This window comes from Schistocerca serialis, chromosome 2, assembly GCF_023864345.2.
Source record: "Schistocerca serialis cubense isolate TAMUIC-IGC-003099 chromosome 2, iqSchSeri2.2, whole genome shotgun sequence".
NCBI lineage: Eukaryota > Metazoa > Arthropoda > Insecta > Orthoptera > Acrididae > Schistocerca > Schistocerca serialis.
The window spans coordinates 708070991-708079555 of record NC_064639.1 but is presented as its reverse complement, the minus strand read 5'-3'; positions in this window follow the sequence as shown (position 1 = coordinate 708079555).

Genomic DNA, 8565 nt, shown 5'->3' with positions numbered 1-8565 from the left:
AGGTCAACGTCAAGGAAAGTGGCATGGGATTTGGAGTAGGACCAGGTGAATCTGATGGAACCAAAAGAGTTGAGGTTGGAGAGGAAATTCTGGAGTTCTTCTTCACTGTGAGTCCAGATCATGAAGATGTCATCAATAAATCTGTACCAAACTTTGGGTTGGCAGACCTGGGTAACCAAGAAGGCTTCCTCTAAGCGACCCATGAATAGGTTGGCGTACGAGGGGGCCATCCTGGTGCCCATGGCTGTTCCCTTTAATTTTTGGTATGTCTGGCCTTCGAAAGTGAAGAAGTTGTGGGTCAGGATGAAGCTGGCTAAGGTAATGAGGAAAGAGGTTTTTGGTAGGGTGGCAGGTGATCGGTGTGAAAGGAAGTGCTCCATCGCAGCGAGGCCCTGGACGTGCGGAATATTTGTGTATAAGGAAGTGGCATCAATGGTTACAAGGATTGCACACAAACCCAGTCTCTCCCAGCGGACAGTGGTACTTGATCGTCGGGAGTATGTGGCTGAGGGACTACGTCAACTTTCAGATAACACTACATACAAAGTTTGCCAAGGTAATCCCATTCCTGATGTCCAGACGGAGCTTCAAGGAATCCTCAGAACCTTAGGCCCCCTACAAAACCTTTCACCTGACTCCATCAACCTCCTGACCCCACCTACACCCCGCATCCCTACCTTCTACCTTCTTCCTAAAATTCACAAACCCAATCATCCCAGCCGTCCCATTGTAGCTGGCTACCAAGCCCCCACAGAACGTATCTCTGCCTACGTAGATCAACACCTTCAACCCATCACATGCAGTCTCCCATCCTTCATCAAAGACACCAAACACTTTCTCGAACGCCTGGAATCCCTACCCAGTCTGTTACCCCCGGAAACCATCCTTGTAACCATTGATGCCACTTCCTTATACACAAATATTCCACACGTCCAGGTCCTCGCTGCGATGGAGCATGTCTGCTTGTGTCTGTATATGTGTGGATGTATATGTGTGGATGGATATGTGTGGATGGATATGTGTGTGTGTGCGAGTGTATACCCGTCCTTTTTTCCCCCTAAGGTAAGTCTTTCCGCTCCCGGGATTGGAATGACTCCTTACCCTCTCCCTTAAAACCCACATCCTTTCGTCTTTCCCTCACCTTCCCTCTTTCCTGATGAGGCAACAGTTTGTTGCGAAAGCTTGAATTTTGTGTGTATGTTTGTGTGTCTGTCGACCTGCCAGCACTTTCATTTGGTAAGTCACATCATCTTTGTTTTTATATATATATATAATTAATTAATTTCTTAGTGAGACTGGTCATGAATAAAAATTAGAGATCGAAGTGTAGAAAATTACTTTGTGTCCATAGCTTGTCTTTTGCCAGTGTCTCATTGTGATGTACAATGAAGAATGAACCATTGTTAGTCACAGATCATAATGAAACCTACTGCCTGAATAAGAACTCTAGGACAGTTTTAGAAATATATTGTAGGTAAAAGTAATATCTGTAGGAATAATTTTATTTAAATGCAGCAGTCTAGGAATTTCAATATAAAGTTAAGGAATGAAAGTACTGTGGATATGTTACTGAATTTTGGCTTCGAGGTGTAACCTTTTGCAACTGAGTCTGTCAATACAATCTTACAGTCTGAGTTTCACTAATGGCCAAAAGAAGTTTTGGCTTGGAACTGATAGATGAGTTGGCCCATTCTCTTACCACAAAATACAAATTTCATCAGCTGCTTTAGAGGAGATATATGTGTAGAAGTGCTGTTGCAAATAGAAATAGTTTCTCTTGTTTCCATGATTAGCACTATGATACTACAGAAGACTTGTTAGACTGAAAACATCTATCCATTAATTCCTCATTTACATCTGTGATTGATAGATGTCTGGAAAACAATGTAGTGTTCTCAATCCTGTAGTGAGAGCATGCTTTGAGAGAGGCAGTAACATTTTCGAAGTTCCAGGTGAATGATTTATAAAGTAGATCAGAGTGCTATGTCTGTTGTTATGTATTGCTCCTGATGACAAAGTTTCAGTAAATAATCATATTCTTTAATATGATTGGATACACTGAGAAATCTACTCACCAAGTGGCAGCAGAAGTAAGCATAGAAGATACAGAAGTGCGATAATGTTAAGAGTTAGTAGCTACTCCTTCTGGCAGAATTGAAGGGAAAGGAGGGAGGATGAAGGAAAACCTGGGTCAGTGGGGACAGGATGAGAAGGGGAGACATCCCATCCAATAAGTCTCTGTTGATCTGGGATTCTGGGTGACTTTTCCATAAATCTCCACATTTCATAAACCTAGTTTTCCATCATCCCTCCTTTCCCTTAAATTTTGGCAGGAGGAAGAGCTACAAGCTTCGAAAGCTAACACAATTTTGTACCTTTTCCTGCATTTACTTCTGCTGCTGCTTGGTGATTAATTTTTTTTATCTATCCAGTTATATTTTCATAAATTATTTTCATTGAAATACAGACTATTAATAGTAACGAAGCTCTTATTTTGGAAGACATTGTAGTTTGCCTGAACTGTGCCAGGGTGTACACATGCTGGTGATTCAATCTCAGACCCAGCCAGAAGAAAAGGCAATTACTTTTGCACTTGACCTGGCATGTGACAGCAAGTTTTGTTTTGAAATGTATTTAATCTCCAGAAAACCTAATCTGTTAAATTGCAAAGTTTTAAGTGTTTGCTTAACTGTTTGTAACTAGCTTAATTGAAACCTTTGTCTTGTATTACAGGTAATTTTAACCTGAAGCAAAATTTGGAGTAAATGAAGAATCCAAAAACATTTCAGTACTTCGATGTTTATGCATGAACTAGTGCTGAAGCAACTGGAAGTATAGATAAAATGTTTTGTTTATTATCAGAAATGAACTACAGAAATGTAACTTCTTGGAAAACAGACCAGATCCCATTCCCCCCCCCCCCCCCCCAAATATACACACTGGTGAAGTGTTATTGTTAAAATGTACATTTCTTTATTTTGGTAGCCAACACCACTATTAATGGAAGTCAGTGTAGGCTTCAAGAATTCACCTCGTTTCAAATTGCAAGGTTGTCAAAATTTTCCTTATCTTCATTATTACAGAAAGTCAGATTTATTAAATTCTTATAAATCTCTTGCCTGTTGATGCAGTACTGAACTAGAGCTTGATGTTTCAGGAATACTGCGCTCTTCATTTGTTTAACAATTGCCCTGTAAGCCATGTGTTGTTGTACTAATTTGTTCACTGCAATTGCTTGTGACAAACTTATACGTTTCACACAACCAAATTAATAGGCTAGTCCTCTAGCTTAAATTCAGTATGTCAAATCCACATTCCACATTAAGAGAAGAACTGCAAAAATGGCACAAGTGCTTGCAAGGGCAGTTCCACTTTTGAAAATCTGGGCACTTACAATCAGGACTGAAAGTTTCCTATATAATGACAATTTTTTAGTTACTGAACTTCTTACACAAAATAACCCCACATCTACGATGATTTATATTCTGTATTAAATTAAATTTCTACCAATCCACATCATTAACGTATCTTCCTGTGCCGCAAGAATGCAGGGATTTCGTAATTATACAATTTAACTGGAGAATTTAAATTACAAAATTTCTGAATGGGGCTACAGAGATTCTTATTAACTACAACCATAACAACACCTGTCCAATGTTGTATTTGTAGAATGTAAAGATGCATTTGTTGTATTTATGCTGGCAAATGCACCTTTGTCCCCAAATGCTATTTTACCTACCTGTGAGGCCCTGGAGCATTCCTATTTAAAACAGGTTACAGCATAGAGGTTTCTATTAAAAATCTCATTACTTCTTAACTTTATTATGTTATCTCTGAATATTAAAAATTGTACTGTATAATGCACAGCTGTACAACTTCCTCTATTAAAGATCGATAAATAAATCACTAAATAACATTTTGTTTCACAGTTTTAAAAACAATGGAATATCATATTTCATGGTTTTATATGTGCCATCTAGTGTCATACCAAAAGAAGTGGCTTTACTTTTCCAACCTTCAAACAATGTCTGAAATAGAAGCTACATGTGGATTCACGTTTCCTTTCATTGACATTATTCTGCAGATAATACTAATCAATTTTGAATTTTTCTTATCTTATTAACTGATTCATATAAATGACTAGAAATGGTTTTATCTGAGGGGTAAAACACCATTTTTCATAATGATCTAGTCTGATTTTCCCACTGAAGTTAGAGAATACAGACAGATGTATGGCTGTCAGGAATTTGCATTGTACGGACAAACAGGCAGCTTGTTTAGAACAGTATATTCTGAGAAATGAATTCTGATCAATATTAGACCATGGCAAAGCCCGATGGTTTACGAAGTTAGTCTTAATATAGGACTGATGAGTCTTCTCAAAACTATTTGAAAAGATTGCAACAAAACAAATTCTTGAATTTCTTACCGTACTATAAATGATAATTTTTAAAAAGCAGTTTGGGTTCCAACAGGGGAAAGCACTGTAAATGCCATCAATGAATTTACTCGAAAAATGTGCTCCACAACATATTAGGAAAAAGGTCATTAGAATATTCTGTGATCTGACAAAAGCATCTGATTCAGTGAAGCACTCCTTACTTCTCCACAAATTACAGATGTATGGAATCAGGAACACTGCTTTATAATGGCTCAACTCTTGCTCAGGTAGGAGTAAAGAATAACTGTAACTTCAAATTCCAGAAATTACTCCCCAAACTGCAATACAATTCCCCAAGGCGTGCCATAAGATTCGATACTCTGCCTCTGTTACTTTTCTTCATAAATTACCTATCACTTGTTTTAGGGCGCAAAAACGACTAGGGCCATATGCACCCATGTCAAAACTGTGAAACAAGAAGAAAGAGAGAGGAGTTAAAAATAACTGTACATAAATCCCAACAGATGGAAGATAAGACAGTTAAAAACAGGGACGTGGAGAAAGGTCTATAAAATACGCCTTAGAGAAATGAATGTCCAGAACTAAAAATTAAACGGCCTTCGCCATATTGTTACAACGGATAAAAAGTAAAATGTGGTTGACAGCTCATGTGTAATTCACTACAATAGCCGATAACTCAGATGGCAAAGCCAAACTGGTATGCAAACAGATAAAAAAAAAAGGCGTTTCTTCAGGAAATGTTGGACAGTTAAAAGTTGGGCCAAATGTCCACAAAGTGGTGGGGGAGCATCACTTAAATGGCAATGGCTAAAAGAGGCAGTGCCCAATATGAAACCTAGTTAAAATGACCTCCTCACAGCAGTAGTGTCGAGAGGAGGTTGTCCAAGCCGCTGGGAGAGGCCTAATAACCCAGAGCTTATTCCCATGAAGGGAGGACCAGTGTAGTTCGACACCTTATACGTACAGACTCTCAACCAGGCTAGTGTAAAAGGCACCAGTGGCCAAATGGATGCCATGATTGTGGATATTATTTAGATGAGGTAAGAGGGATGGATGTGCAGGTGCAAAAACAAAGCACACATAGTCTAGTTTTGAATGGACAGGTACAAATAGAGAAGGGTTGTTCGATCTGCACCCCAAGAAGTACCATTGAGGACACGAAGGACACTGAGGGACCATATACAGTGGGCTGCTAGATAATACATGTGGGAGGACCAAGAGTGTTTCCTATCAAACAGGAGCCCCACAAATTTTGTAGTTTCAATGAACAAAAGAGCAACAGGTCCAAGATGTAAAATATGGTGGGAGAAACCAATTGTACTGTCAGAAAGTCATATAAACTGTTTTGTCAGTGGAAAAACACAAGCCAGTGTCGAGGCTCTTTGAGTAAAGACGATGGAGACATCACTGAAGATGCTTCTCAACGAGACAGGTCCATGGAGAACAGCAATAGACAGCAAAATTGTCAACAAAAAGGGAGTCAGAGATGCCTGGTGGAAGACAGCCCATTATAGGGTTAATGGCAATAGCGGAGGATGACACTCAGGATGCAAACCTGAGGCACATCTTTTCCTGGATAAAGGTGTCAGGCAATGCAGAACCCGCATGTACCTTGAAACCCGTCTTTTAAAAATTCCTCAAGGAAACAGGACAGGCGGCCAGGGAAGCCCCATGCGTAAATAGTATGGAAGATGAGTCCTCCAGCAGGCGTCTTAAGCTTTCTCCAAATCGAAAAACATGGGCACAATCTAGGATTTCCGCAGAAAAACATTTATCACTTGGCTGGACAAAATGACGGGATGCTCAACTGCAGAATGGTGCAACTGAAATCCACACCGTACAGTGGTTAGTAAATTAAGAGACTCAAGCCACCATACCAGCTGGGCATGAATTATACATTCCATCACCTTGCGAACAGCTGGTGAGAGAGATGGGGAGATAGCTGGAAGGAAGGTGTTTGTCCTTGCCGGGCTTGGGTATGGTTATGACAGTGGCTTCATGCCAGTGTCTGGGAAATGTGCCCTCTGCCCAGATGCAGTTGTAAGTATTAAGCAGAAAGTGCTTGCCCCCAAGAGAAAGGTGCTGCAACATCTGAATGTGGACAGTGTCTGGCCTTGGGGCGGAGGTTCGGGATGAACTCAGATGATGATCTAGTCCCTCATAGTGAAGGCGGCATTGTAGCACACACGATTCTGAGAAGAGAAGGGTATCCTCCGCTCGTTTCCGATGGAGGAAGGCATGGTGATAGTGGGAAGAGCTTGAAGTATCCACCAAATTGGGCGCCCAAGGTGTTGGAGATAGCAATAGGGTCTACGATAACATCGTCTACTACTTTCAGGCCAGAAATGGTGAATGGCTCTTGGACCCAGAGAGCCGTCAGAAGTTGGCCCACACGACGGAAGAGGGAGCGGAACTGTTAAAAGAACTAGTGAATGAAATCCAGCTAGTGTTTTTGCTATCCTGAAGAATGCGACAATACCGTACATGCATCTGTTTATAATGTATGCAGTTTGCCATCGTAGGAGGACTGTTGAAAACACAGAGAGCACGTCTCCGCCTGCCTCAGCCCACCAAGGGACCAGGACACGGCGTGGTACAGAGGAAATGCGAGGAATGGAATGGTCTGCAGTAGTAAGGATAATGTTTGTAAGATATTCCACTTGGTCATCACATGTGGGGAAATTTTGTTCATCGGAAGTTGTCATGGAGGAGTAAAGCCTCCAGTCGGCCTTAGTAAGCTGCCATTTGGGTGTGCATGTGGGTGGGGTAGGAGTCAGCGAACATATAGCACACGGGAAATGGTCACTTGAGTAGGTGTCAGAAACAACAGGCCACTCGAGATGATGAGCAAGCTGGGCATTGCAGAAGGATAGATCCAAATGGGAACAGGTGCGTGTGGAGTCTAAAAGGAACGTAGGTGCTCCTATGTTAAGGCACAAGAGGGTAAGTAGATTGAGAAGGTCAGCCAAGAGGGCATCGTCAGGCAGGTTCTGGGAGAAGCCTAAAGGGTAGGTGCACATTGAAGTCACCGAGCAGCAGAAATGGGTGAGTTAGCTGCCCAGTAAGCTCGGGGAAGTCTGCCCTGGTGACATCATACGACGGAGGGATTAAACAGTACAAAGGCGAAAGATCAAGAGATCAAGTGAGGAAGGGAAAGGCGAACTGCAACAGCTTGAAGATGGGTAGTCAGGGAGATAGCTTGGCTACGAGCATACGATTCTCCCATCAGTCGGAATGTTGACCTCAGGGGGAAGGTCTAAACAGATCAGGAAGAAATGCAAAAGCTCGAAGCTGTTCATGAGGACACAATTTTGTTTTCTGAAGGCAGAGTACAAGGAGACACTACAAGTCTAAAAGCAGCAGTAAATTCTCTTTGTCAGATCGGAGGCCACGAACATTCCATTGAAGGAGAGTTGTCAAGATGAAAAAATTATGAGGTGTTACTTCGGCATCTTCCGAGCACCAGCCTGCGAAGATTCACTGCTACAGGGCACAGAGGCAGCAGAATCCTGCTGCAAGAGATCCACAGAAGTGTCGGCTTTCTTCTGCTGTTGGCCTGCGGAGTCCACCACAGGAAAAGTTGTCGGTGATGCGCACCGGTGACACAGAGACTGTCTGAGGGAAGGTTATCTAATGGTGACACCATTGGAGAGGATCTTCAGAGTCAGCAAAGGGGACTTAGAGTGTTTCTGATTAGCAGAGGAAGAGTCAGATGTTGGTTGGTTGAAGGGGTGTAGGAAGTCTTCACAGGAGCATGCCTTCCGTCCTTTCCAGCCTGCTGGTTGTGTAGCTGGTGACTTCACCCCACGAGGAGAGAGTTCGATGGCTCGTTGCACAGCCAGGCGAGGGGACGGTGATGATACCGTGACACCACAAGTTACACATTTGGTCGGCTGTCAATAAGACATTCGAGTGTGGTTGAAACGATGCCACTAGTAGCAGCGCATCGGGTTTGGAACGTATGGCCGGACTGTGATAACTTCATAGCCTGCTTTAATCTCGAATGGAAGCAGCACCCTATCAAAGTTGAGAAAAAGAGTGGGTGTGGGCACTAAGGAGGCCTCCACCTTTTTCATCACTTGATGGAAGGCAATGACACTAATCAGAGATCGGATTTTGGCCTCGGTCAGACCGTTGAGTAGCCTAGTGTAAATAACAATGTG